The sequence below is a fragment of the Cherax quadricarinatus genome, chromosome 16 (genome assembly GCF_038502225.1).
Source record: "Cherax quadricarinatus isolate ZL_2023a chromosome 16, ASM3850222v1, whole genome shotgun sequence".
NCBI lineage: Eukaryota > Metazoa > Arthropoda > Malacostraca > Decapoda > Parastacidae > Cherax > Cherax quadricarinatus.
The window spans coordinates 16004532-16017360 of NC_091307.1; the positions used below are offsets into that span (position 1 = coordinate 16004532).

Here is a 12829-nt window from a genome sequence, read left to right on the forward strand (position 1 = left end):
ATATAACATAAGAAAGAGGGAACACTGCAGCAGGCCTACTGGCCCATGCGAGGCAGGTCCTATTCTCCCACTGGCTTAAGCCAATGCCTTAACCTAGTCAGGTCAGTCACATTCACATAAGGGAGGAGCACTGCATCTGACCTAGTAGCACAAGCTAGTCAGGTCCAACTCACAAATACCCACAACCTCTCGTGTATTTATCCAACCTATTTTTAAAACTATACGTCTTAGCTTCTATGACGGTACTCGGGAGTTTGTTTCTCCACTGCCCACTTGAAAATCCTGCTTATACAGTGGACCCCCGGTTAACGATTTTAATCCGTGCAAGAGGGGTAATTGTTATGCGAAATAATCGTTATGTGAATGAATTTTCCCCATAAGAAATAATGGAAATAAAATTAATCCGTGCAAGACACCCAAAAGTATGAAAAAAAAATTTTTTTTACCACATGAAATGTTAATTTTAATACACACAAACTGAAAAAGGCATGCACACTTACATGACACTTACTTTTATTGAAGATCTGGTGATGATTGATGGGATGGGAGGAGGGGAGAGTGTCGAACTTACTGTTTAGAAGGGGAATCCCCTTCCATTAGGACTTGAGGTAGCAAGTCCTTTTCCGGGGTTACTTCCCTTCTTTTAATGCCACTAGGACCAGCTTGAGAGTCACTGGACCTCTGTCGCACAACAAATCTGTCCATAGAGCTCTGTACCTCCCGTTCCTTTACGATTTGTCTAAAATGGGCCACAACATTGTCATTGAAATAGTCACCAGCACGGCTTGCAACAGCTGTCAGGGTGATTTTCATCCATAAAGGTTTGCAGTTCAACCCACTGTGCACACATTTCCTTAATTTTTGAAGTAGGCACAATGGATTCCACAACTGGCATAGGCTTCTCAGGGTTAGCCCCAAACCCTTCAAAATCTTTCTTAATTTCCATACTAATTCTCACCCTTTTTACCACAGGGTTGGCACTAGAAGCTTTCTTGGGGCCCATGGTCACTTATTTTCCAGAAACAGCACCGAAAACACTGTAATAATACGAAATATTCCGAGTGTATGCTTGGATGTTACCGCGGAGGCTGGCTGGTAAACAATGGCACGGGCGGCACATGTGAGGCTGGCTGAGGGCGCACATTGGACGCGTCTCGGACGAAAATCGGTGAGCGGGTTTTTAATCGGTATGCGCGGCAAAAATTTTGCGATTAAAGTAAGCGGTATGCGGAATAATCGCTATGTGATGCCATCGTTATGCGGGGGTCCACTGTATCTTCCTGTAATTTTTCAGTATCCTCCACTCAAATGACGTTCATGCTTTTAGTGTCATCCGCAAGGTGCCAAGACAGTGGCTTGGGGAACTGAGCTTTTTACCTCATGGGTGCTAGATTTTGCTCTGTTTACTACTACTTTTTGTGTTTTGTGTGTTAGGAACCCAAAAATCCATCTGCCTATCTTCCCTGTAATGCCCATGACCCTCATTTTGTTGTAATCGCCCAATGATCATATTTGTCTAACGCCTTTGCGGTCTGTGTATATAACATCTGCGTTGGTTGTCTTCTAATGCCTCCGCAATTCTGTCATAGTGGTTCAGTAGCTGTGACAGTCATGATCATCCCGCTCTAAAACAGTGTTGATTTGGGATATGGCACTGGTTGCCGTTGCCCAGTGGTGAGAGTAGGAACTCTCATTGCTGAGGTCCAGGTAATAAACCCTGGGCATTAACATAAAAATTTGGGATATGTCGATTTTGCCATTCCATGAATTTTCTAATCTGACATCTCGTCACTCGAAGTTTTTTTATGTGGAAAGTAAAGGGCTACTGGTCTGTAATTTTTAGCTAGTGCTCTACTACCTTCCTTATGCGAAGGAGCTATGTCTGGGCTCTTTAAGGTGCGATGAATGGTTTTGAAAACTGGCACGTTGAAGAATTGAGACACTATGCAACATATAGGAATCTTTATTGAGGAAACGCTTTGCCACACAGTGGCTTCATCAGTCCCTCATCCTGGAGTCGATGTGTTCAGTCCATCAATCTTGTAGAAAGTACAGCACAGGGCTGTAGCAGTGGCTACAGCCCTGTGAAGTGAAGTGAAGCAGGAGGAGGCGGGGTCATAGTGGAACTATCCACTAGTCTAAGTAGGTCTTCGTCCAAAGGTTGGACAAGTTTTGAAGAATTCTTTGTATCAGGATCCCATGATGATGCAGTGTCTGACAAATGTGATAAATGATTTTGGAAACTGACAAGTTGAAGAATTGAGACACTTATGCAACATATGGGAATCTTTATTGAAGAAGCGTTTCACCACACAGTGGCTTCATCACGTTTCGCCAGTGTGGTGAAACGTTTCATCAATAAAGATTCCCATATGTTGCGTAAGTGTCTCAATTCTTCAACTCTTTAAGGTCTCTGGCATTTCACCTCAATCTAGGCTCTTTCCCCAAAGAATACTGAAGGCTCGTGCTAGTGGTACTTTGCACTTTTTTATAAGTAGGGAATTATGTGAATCTGGTCCAGGTGCTGAGTGAGTGTGAATATTTTCAGTTTCTCTTTCAAATTCTATAGGATTAGTACAAATGTCTGTTGGTCTTTACAGCCTTCTGATGGAATGAAAAATGTTTCTGCATTCTCTACCCTGCTGTCACACTATAGTGGACTGCTGAACAGTGACTCATACTGTTCTTTTAGCATTTCACTCATTTCCTGTTCATCCGTATATGAGCCTACTCTCATTATGGGTACAATTCTACAGGTAGTTCTTAGCTTGGATTTTGCATATGATTAAAAACATTTTAGGTTTCTTGCAATATCCTGGATGGCCTTTTATTTCCTGTGTGCCTTTTCTGTTTGGCATGACAACCTGAGTTTTTGCTCTAAGTCAGTGACTTCTCGGCTAAGACTGTCTTTCTTTCGTTTCAGCACATTTATATTTTTAAACATTTCGGTAACTCATTTTCTTTTGTACCATCTCCTACAGAAAATTTACTAATTGTGTAGATTGAAAAAACAAAGAAATGTATTCTACTTGATGGTCTCATTATTTGGGAAAAATGCCTCATCATACTATAAAATAGAATGTGAGAAGATAGGACAGCCTAAAAACAAGTGCACATTTAGTTCTGGATGGTTTAGAATGAGCAGTGGGCTGTATAAAGAATTGCAGAGTAAAACAAACCAGCAGCGTATGATAGAATACCTGAGCACTCCATTGAAACAATCAACTAATGAAGCTTCATCAACATCCCCAACCTTCAACATTACATCACAAACCCCAACGATCAGCCCAGCAAGGCCACAGCCAATCTCTCCACTCACTTAGGATGTTAAACATCACTAACCGGTTACATTAATACTTCATGGTATTAATGTAACCATTTTTTTTAGCTACATGTACTCTTTCTTTTGTCTGAACCTCACTAGAGTTCAGGTACTTCATAGAGAATAATCACTGACAAAATTAGGAAGAAAAGTGTATTAGTTTTTGAAGAAATAGTATATTAAAAAATTTGTTTGGATTTTTGGATGACTGAGGAATGCAACCCTATTTTTCCTATATGTTTTTCAGTGCACAAGTCATAAAAATAACTGATAAGAGCAGTTTTCAGGAACATAACCCATATGATTTATAAATGCCAACTGTATTTTTGTTAACATCTCAATACTAAAAGCAAAAATAACTACATTTATGGGTTGCTCAACAGATTTAACAAACAGCATGGTGTTCATCAAGTAAATATTGGATGACTATTCTTGAGTGGTAAAGGGCTGCAATTAACCCTTTGACAGTCGCAACCCCAAATCCTGAAGTGCCGCAAAATATTAAAAAAAAAAAAAAATTATTTTTTTTCTTATGAATTGACAGAGAATCTTTTCCCGCTGGTAATGGCACCAAAAGTACGAAATTTGATGGAAAATTTACGGAATTACGCTCTCGCGAAGTTAGTGATCTCGGCAATATAAGCATCAGCGATTTCGCCCACTTTGAGCCCTATTCTCGGCCAATTCCATTGTTCCAGTCGACCAAACTCGTAGCTATTTCTTTAGAACTCCATTTGTTCTATCGACTGAGTACAAGAAACCCCCATTTACTGATTTCAACTAATAAAGTGGTCAGAAATTGGCAATTTGGCCAATTTCACACAAATTAAAAAAAATGCCAATTTAAAAATAGGGTCCAGAATAAACAATGCAGACATTCCTGGCACTAAAATAACAGTTTCCCTGTTCATTAGTCACATCTCTAGGATCCTCTTATATTACTCTTGCTTTCTCTTTTGAATTTTTATTCATATAGAAAATAGAAGATTTACTGTTATGCACACTACTGCATTATTGTAATAATTGTATAAATAATGTCAACCAATTCGTGACTGTGTATTGGGCCGGCCAGCTGGACACGTATTGGACGATGACGTCATTTATTTACTCTTGAACACCAGCAAAAATTGAACATTTCCGCTACTTTGAGCTCAATTTCAAGGTCCTTTTCATCGTGAAACCAATCAAAATCATATCCATTTCTGTAATATATCTTCCATTTTATCAAACGAGACAAAGACAATTAAAATACAACCATAAATACCATACAAAAATACACCTCAAAAGTCAGCATTTAAAAAAAAAAAAAAAGATTTTTTTTTCTCATTATGCACTGCGTACTGCAAGATTTTTTTTATACTGCGCACACTGACCACACAGACCCATTCTCTCCCATGTGGGCCTACCAACTTTCTCCAGCTTGATTTGAAACTGCTAGAATTTTGGAGTATTAATACATCAAAAACACTGGCTCGTAAGACATGTATATGACAAAAACAGTCAAGGGATTAATCTCTAGAACAAATCTATAATACTGATGTGACCAGATTATTTTGGTGAGGTATTGCAAAATCACAAGTTTGCACGAACAAAACATTAGAAGCCGGGATGAAAGTGTCTAAAAACTAACAGGTATGATCTGCGAAAATGCAGCTGCCATTACTTCTTAGGGATTAATAAGAGTGGTAATAATCAACAAGTGTAAAGTGTTACCATTTCATTACAAGACATCTTTAATTGCAAAAAATCTTAATGCTTCATAGCTTAAGAAATATAAAGATTATAAAGACTACAAGATTTAGCTACTACTCACTAATTGCTCTATTCACCTACTTGCCGACCAGTTGGTTTTATGTAATTTTTTACAGCCTTAATGCCGGCTAACTGCAAGCCCTTGTTCCAGTCCATGGATCATCCCTAGAGACAAAACCATTTAATGTACAACACTAAAATGTTTATACATACTTATTTCTATAAATTTTCTACATACGGGTAACCCTCCAAGTTAAAAATCCAAACAGTTTTATCTTAATAATAATAATAATAATTGTGTTTCAGGTTATGGTATTTGACAAAACAGGGGAGGAGTGGCCCTGCCTAGGTCAGAACATTAATAAAGTAGAAAAAAATCCAAGGAAAAATGGGAGACTGAATGATGACTTTACATATGAGTGGCACTGACAGTAAACAGAGGCGGCGCAGCCTACAGCCCACCCAGGGGCAATAAAAAAAAAACATCCTGGACAGGGCCACTCTAGGCCACACTGGACAAATGCATCACGCAATGGACTTAGTCCAATGGATGGAGAGCCTACAGGACACATTACTGCTGAAAGACAAATGCCCAATGCAGCAGATTTAGTGCAGTGAACTGAGCCTTCGTCCAGCCAAGCATTTTCTCCACTGAATATAAAATCTGTTGAATAAGGGTCTATTAAATTGAAGGTTTACTGTATAGTAGCTATATGTCATGGTTACTCACAGATGCACATTACTTATATATCTTATCTGGTTTGGTTTATAGGTTAATTCAACTGTGCAAGAATTTCTACTTTTTTCAGAAATGCCATAATTCTAAGAGGAATCACAACACTTTTTATAATTAAATTTGGAACTACGTGAAATCACAGATCTGGAAAATGGAGAACCTTCACTGTCCATACAAACTGTCAAGCACCAAAATTATTGAGAATGCTCGATTCCCTCGAACTGTACTCCTTGGAATGTAGGCGAGGAAGATGCATCATAATTTACACATCGAAAATTCTGGAAAAACTGGCCCCAAATCTGCATGCCCAAATAACTCCCTATGAAAGAAAGAGGCTTAGCAGTGAAAAATACTCCCAACGAAAAGAATAGGTGCAATGGGTACAGTAAGAGAAAACTCAATAATGTAATGGGACCAAGACTTCCCAACACCTTTCATATACAAGGGGAATTACCAACAGACCTCTGTCTTCAAGGGGGGATACCCAAGTTCCTCAAGTCAGTTCCTGACTTAAGGAACACACCACAGCCCGACTAATCATGAACTGATCAACTGGGCTGTGGTGCAAACACTGGATTCTCTCTGGCTACCACCAACAGCTTGATTGATCAGTCCATCAACTAGGTCTGGTTGCAGGAGCAGTAATGCCAAAAATTGTCTCCAGGTAACCTTCAGGTAAGGCACCTGATATATTTTGGTCTTTAATATATCAGGGGGTCAAAATTTGAAAGTAGAGGGAGCCATAGTAGCCCCCAGGTGGCCACCAAACTTAACTGTAGCCTCAAAGTATTTTTTGCAATACTGAAAAGATAAACTACTGATTTCTGACACAACAGAAAATGCCAAGTTTTTTGCATTTTCCAATTTGCTCACTCTTGTACACAGATTACCTTGATACACATACTTGCAACCTGTTTCACAAGTTTTTCTACCCTCACAACCTGGTCTGGGGCCAGTTTTTTTTGTTTGCCTCTTCAACCAGGCTATTGCTGTTGGTAGCCCACTAGCCCATATAGCCATCAAAGTCTGATTGATCTGACACTTCAAGGAAGTAGTGATCCAATTTCCTCTTGAAGACTTCTACACTTGATTCAGCAATGTGTCTGAAATTTGTGGGTATCAGATGGCCAAGGGATACTGATACAGTACTCTTATTGTGCCTATGGTGTCCCTGCTTTACTCAAGTTTATCCTACACTTCCATATCTCTCACTCCAGTACAGTACTGTATATTGCTATGATACATAGCTTTAGGACTGGGCTTTCAAATATTTTCCATGTACTATATATTTGTATTTTAAAGTGTTTCCATTAGTTTAAATACTTTATTGGTTTTATGCAGGCAGTAAATGATCTTTCTCTCTTCTAGCTCTTATTTCTCTTGCCTTGAACAGAGCCATTAACACCAAACAATATTCTATAGTTCAACAACTGGTGTCAATAAGAAATCTCTTATCTTTGTGGACATTTGCCTTATTGTGTTCTCTAAATGAGTAAGTCATCTGGTATCATACCAAACTTTTTGTACTCATCCATTTCATTCTATGAAACGAGTCCTGAGTTTTGTATGTATCTAGTGATCCTTTTCGGTTCTTCATTTTTTTCCATATCTAAGCAGTTGGAATTTGTCACCATTGAACACGATGTTATTTTGCATTACCCACTGGTAGACTTCAAGTTATAGCTATTGACCTTAATTTATGGGCTATCACTTCATGATAGCACTTGTCAAATGCATTAGCAAAATGCATGTACACCACAACTGCATTTTGGCAATTTTTCAAAGTCTAATTTTGTCATAATTATCTAACTTTTGTAATTTACATGGTGAAATTAAGACATATGCAACATCTGGGTATCTTTATTGTAGACGTTTCGCCATTGCACACGTGTCTTAATTTCATCTTGTCGGTATTGTATACCATTCTTGTACAATTTACATGATCTTCCCTACATTTCCAGTGTTTCTAATCTCAACAACTCTTTTTGTTCCTTAGACATCAAACTTACTTTCCACCAGACTAACACTCTTTGCACTAATCTAGTTCATACCTCTCCTCACCTCTATAGAGGCCCCTGGTGTCGACTCGATTTCTTGTTCCTCCTGTCCTTTTCAGTACTTTGGAGAAACTGGCCAATCTCTTTCTGACAGACTGAGGAAGCACAAAAGTAGCGTTAGGCTTGCTGACACCAACAATGCTCTTTTCTGTCATGTCAGAGATCACAGTTATCCTACTGACTGGTCTTCTGCTAAAATTGTCAACCCTACTTTCAACTTTTATAGTCACTGTCTGGTTGAATCCTTCCTTTTACACAACTTTCCTTGTATGAATCTTAGTCCTGGCTTCGTCTCTGTAGATGCCTTCCTTTCCCACTACATTGTAAAATGCTCCAAACTTCAGAACACGCAGTGGCTTAACCCGATTCCTTTTTCTTCTTCATCCTCTCCCCCCTTTTCTCTTTCTCCTTTGGGTTGTCTTTCTTCTGCTTTGGGTATTTGTTCCTTCATTATTTTTTCCCCCTCTGTGTTCTTGCTCCTACCCTCTGTGGGCCCCTAGCTCCCTTGCAGTGCTCCTCTTTTAGTATTTGACTGAATCCACCACTACTGTTACTACCTCCACCACTACTACCTTCTACCTCCACTACTACCACTACCACCTCCTGGACTATATATACTCCCTCCTCCTTTCCTTTTCGTTAGGGTGACTTTGTAAATAGTCCAAGTCGGACTGAAACATCATCGTAAGCTCCTCTCTTCTATGTGTGGGTTATTTGTGGATTAGTGGATTGTTGATTATTTATTCAAACAATTCTTTCAATATTTCAACCAATTCTTTTTTTGTCATCACTGAATGAATCTCCTATGAGTAGTAAGCTAATTCTAATTTTTTTCATTATTGGATTTTGAATGTGTAGAAATATTAAGGATTTTTTTTTTTTTTTTTTTTTTTGCAATTTCCTAAATGGCTTTTTGTTCTTTTGAGCTTTACCATTTGGTATCAATGTTTTAGTTCTTACTTTATAATGGCACTCTGAGTAAATTACTTTTCCTTTTTTTGTGACATTACTTATTTTTAAGAAATTCAGTAATCCTTTTTCTCTTCTTTGTTCTCCAACACACTTCGTGCTGAATGAACCACACAAATTGAACACTTCACGAAAATGTTATATCCCTCCCCAGGGTGACAATTCTTTTATTTTGCTCCAATCAATTCTTTGATTGGTGAAGTTAAATTTACTGAACATCTCATCATGCTGACTATTTCTTAGGTTCTCTGCACCTGGATTTATGCTTGTCTGTACAGTGAAACCTTGATTTAATGGATTAACTGGAAAATAGGGATGTCTGGTAATGCCGACATTCTGTTAATCAAATTCGAATGAGACTGTTTTTCCATGTCGAACAATAATGGACAATTCTGGCTTTAACAAACTTTGTTAAATCAGAAATTAATTAACCCAGTGAACCGTAACAATAATAACAATAATGAATGATTCTGGATTTAATGTGCTTTTTCTATCATTTTTGTTCGAAGTAATACAGCCTCTCCTCACTTAGCGACATACTCGTTTACTGACACCTCAGACTTACGATGGGCTCTCTGACCAGTATTCATACCTAAATAATGTATATTAGAGCTGATTTCCTCTATTCTGTTTATTTCAATATACAATATTTCAATATACACTAATGTATACACAATATCAAAGATAGATGACACAAACTGACTACCATTATAGTATGCTCCTTGCTTAGTGATGAATTTATTTACCGATGTGGTCTTAGGAACAGACTTCCATCGTAAAGTGAGGAGAGGCTGTATATTTATTTATTGAAGGAGTCACACTAAAAATCGAGTGTCCATGGTTCAATTCCCAGCTGGGTGGAAACACTGAGCATGCTTATTTATACCTGTTGTTCCTGTTCACCTAGCAGTAGGTAGGTACAGCAAGTCCTCACTTAAAGTTGTCAACAGCTTCTTGGAAACTGCAACTAAGTGAAATGACATAGTATAACAAAACCAATTTTACAATAGGGTAATTGATATAAACATCAGGGGTGCACAGTGCACCTTTATCACTCACTGCAGCTGGGTTAAATAAAAAAATAAATGTTTGCAAAGCGAAAATTTTAAGGAGCACCTCCTACTACCACAGAGTTCAAAAACGAATGTGCAAACTCCACACAGACAGTGGCCCCAGCCTGGAATCAATTTTTTTTCTCATCAACATTACAACAAAACAATGTTGAATTAAGCAATGTTAAGCGAGGACTTATGTACTACTTGGGTGTTAAGTCAAATGGTGTGGGTCGCATCCTGAGGGACAAGATTAAAGGATCCCAATAGCAATAAAATAGAGTCCTCAATGACACAAACTTTCTTGGGTTATTCTGAGTTGCTAACCTTCATAGTTAAAAATCAGAAAAAATCTTATCAGGTCACCAGGTCACCCACTGGTCTGAGAGGGGATAAGGCAGAAGGGGTGTTGACCCCCAAAATCAATTCCAGGTACTCCAAGCAGGAAGAGAATTTTTTGAAAACTTCTGATTAAAGTCAAATTAATGTCTTTAATTCATCTGCCAAGTTATTTGGCTTTTATTGCCCTTTTATTTGCAGTGAGTGTATTTATGTTTAATGAACATGAGGAGCTTGTTTGGAGCATTATGCCATTGTGTTCTGCTCCAGTTTTCCACTGGAATTAGTGTCATGTTTCGAGGATGTGGAGTGAACAGTAGTATGTACCTAAGTTAAACATTAATATTTAGTAGTTTATAAATTTATATATGGGCATGGTGCATTGCCTATACAGTGGACCCCCGCATAGCGAACGCCTTGCATAGCGAACAATCCGCATAGCGAACGCTTTGTTCGCTAAAATTTTGCCCCGCATAGTGGACAAAAACCCGCTCAGCGACCTTCGTCCGAGACGCGTCCAATGTGGGCCCTCAGCCAGCCTCACATGTGCCGCCCGTCCCATTGTTTACCAGCCAGCCTCCGCGGTAACATTCAAGCATACACTCGGAATATTTCGTATTATTACAGTGTTTTCGGTGCTGTTTGTGGAAAATAAGTGACCATGGGCCCCAAGAAAGCTTCTAGTGCCAACCCTACACCTCAAAGGGTAAGAATACCCATTGAAATGAAGAAAGAGATCATTGATAAGTATGAAAGTGGAGTACGTATCACCGACCTGGTCAGGTTGTACAAGAAACCAAAATCAACCATCGCTTCTATTGTGGGCAAGAAAACGGCAATCAAGGAAGCTGTTGTTGCCAAAGGTTTAACTGTGTTTTCGAAACAAAGATCGCAAGTGATGGAAGATGTTGAGAGACTCTTATTGGTGTGGATAAATGAAAAACAGCTAGCAGGAGATAGCGTCTCTCAAGCGATCATATGTGAAAAGGCTAGGAAGTTGCATGACGATTTAATTAAAAAAATGCCTGCAACTAGTGATGATGTGAGTGAATTTAAGGCCAGCAAAGGTTGGTTTGAGAGATTTAAGAAGCGTAGTGGCATCCATAGTGTGATACGGCATGGTGAGGCTGCCAGTTCGGACCACAAAGCGGCTGAAAAATATGTGCATGAATTCAAGGAGTACATAGAAACTGAAGGACTGGAACCTGAACAAGTGTTTAATTGTGATGAAACAGGCCTGTTCTGGAAGAAAATGCCAAGCAGGACCTACATTACTCAGGAGGAAAAGGCACTCCCAGGACATAAGCCTATGAAAGACAGGCTTACTTTGTTGATGTGTGCCAATGCTAGTGGTGATTGCAAAGTTAAGCCTTTATTAGTGTATCACTCTGAAACTCCCAGAGCGTTCAGGCAAAAGAATGTCCTCAAGGATAACTTGTGTGTGCTGTGGAGGGCAAACAGTAAGGCATGGGTCACTAGGGAATTTTTCTATAACTGGTTACACCATGCATTTGCCCCCAATGTGAAAGATTACCTAACTGAAAAGAAATTAGACCTTAAGTGCCTCCTGGTGTTAGACAATGCCCCTGGTCATCCTACAGACGTGGCAGAGCGATGGGGACATGAGCTTCATTAAGGTGAAGTTTTTGCCTCCTAATACCACTCCTCTCCTGCAGCCCATGGACCAGCAGGTCATTTCCAACTTCAAGAAACTGTACACAAAAGCTCTGTTTCAAAAGTGCTTTGAAGTGACCACAGACACTGGATTGACTCTAAAAGAGTTTTGGAAGGATCACTTTAATATCCTCAGTTGTGTAAACCTTATAGGTAAGGCTTGGGAGGGAGTGACTAAGAGAACCTTAAACTCTGCTTGGAAGAAACTGTGGCCAGAATGTGTAGACAAAAGGGATTTTGAAGGGTTTGAGGCTAACCCTGAGAGGAGTAGTATACCAGTTGAGGAATCAATTGTGGAATTGGGGAAGTCCTTGGGGTTGGAGGTTAGTGGGGAGGATGTGGAAGAGTTGGTGGAGGAGGACAATGAAGAACTAACCACTGATGAGCTGATAGATCAACTTCAAGAGCAAGAGGCCAGACCTGGGGAAACTGGTTCAAAGGAGGGGAGAGAGAAATTGAAGGAATTGCCTACTTCAAAGATTAAGGAAATGTGTGCAAAATGGCTTGAAGTGCAAACCTTTTTTGATGAAAATCACCCTCACACAGCTATTGCAAGCCGTGCTGGTGACTGTTACAATGACACTGTTGTGAACCACTTTAGACAAATCATAAAGGAACGAGAGGTACAGGCCACTATGGACAGATATGTTGTGCGAAAGAAGTCCAGTGACTCTGAAGCTGGTCCTAGTGGCATTAAAAGAAGGGAAGTAACCCCAGAAAAGGACTTGCTACCTCAAGTCCTAATGGAAGGGGATTCCCCTTCTAAACACTAACACTCTCTCTCCCCTCCTCCCATCCCATCAATCATCACCAGATCTTCAATAAAAGTAAGTGTCATGTAATTGTGCATGCCTTTTTCAGTTTGTGTGTACTAAAATTAACATTTTTTTGTGGTAAAAAATTTTTTTTTTCATACTTTTGGGTGTCT

General features: G+C 39.3%; 1 protein-coding gene across 3 annotated transcripts in view; it reads right to left on the reverse strand.

The window, feature by feature from the left end:
- The window catches only part of Rap2l (Ras-associated protein 2-like), a 240021-nt gene that overhangs the window by 206252 nt on the left and 20940 nt on the right, over nucleotides 1-12829 (reverse strand). Inside the window, exon 2 of one of the 3 annotated variants that reach the window (XM_070085430.1) lies at nucleotides 5156-5239. The exons of the other annotated variants lie outside the window; for them this stretch is intronic. The gene's annotated coding sequence lies outside the window, so the exon portion shown is untranslated. The remainder of the gene's footprint in view (nucleotides 1-5155; nucleotides 5240-12829) is intronic. 3 annotated transcript variants of the gene reach the window in all.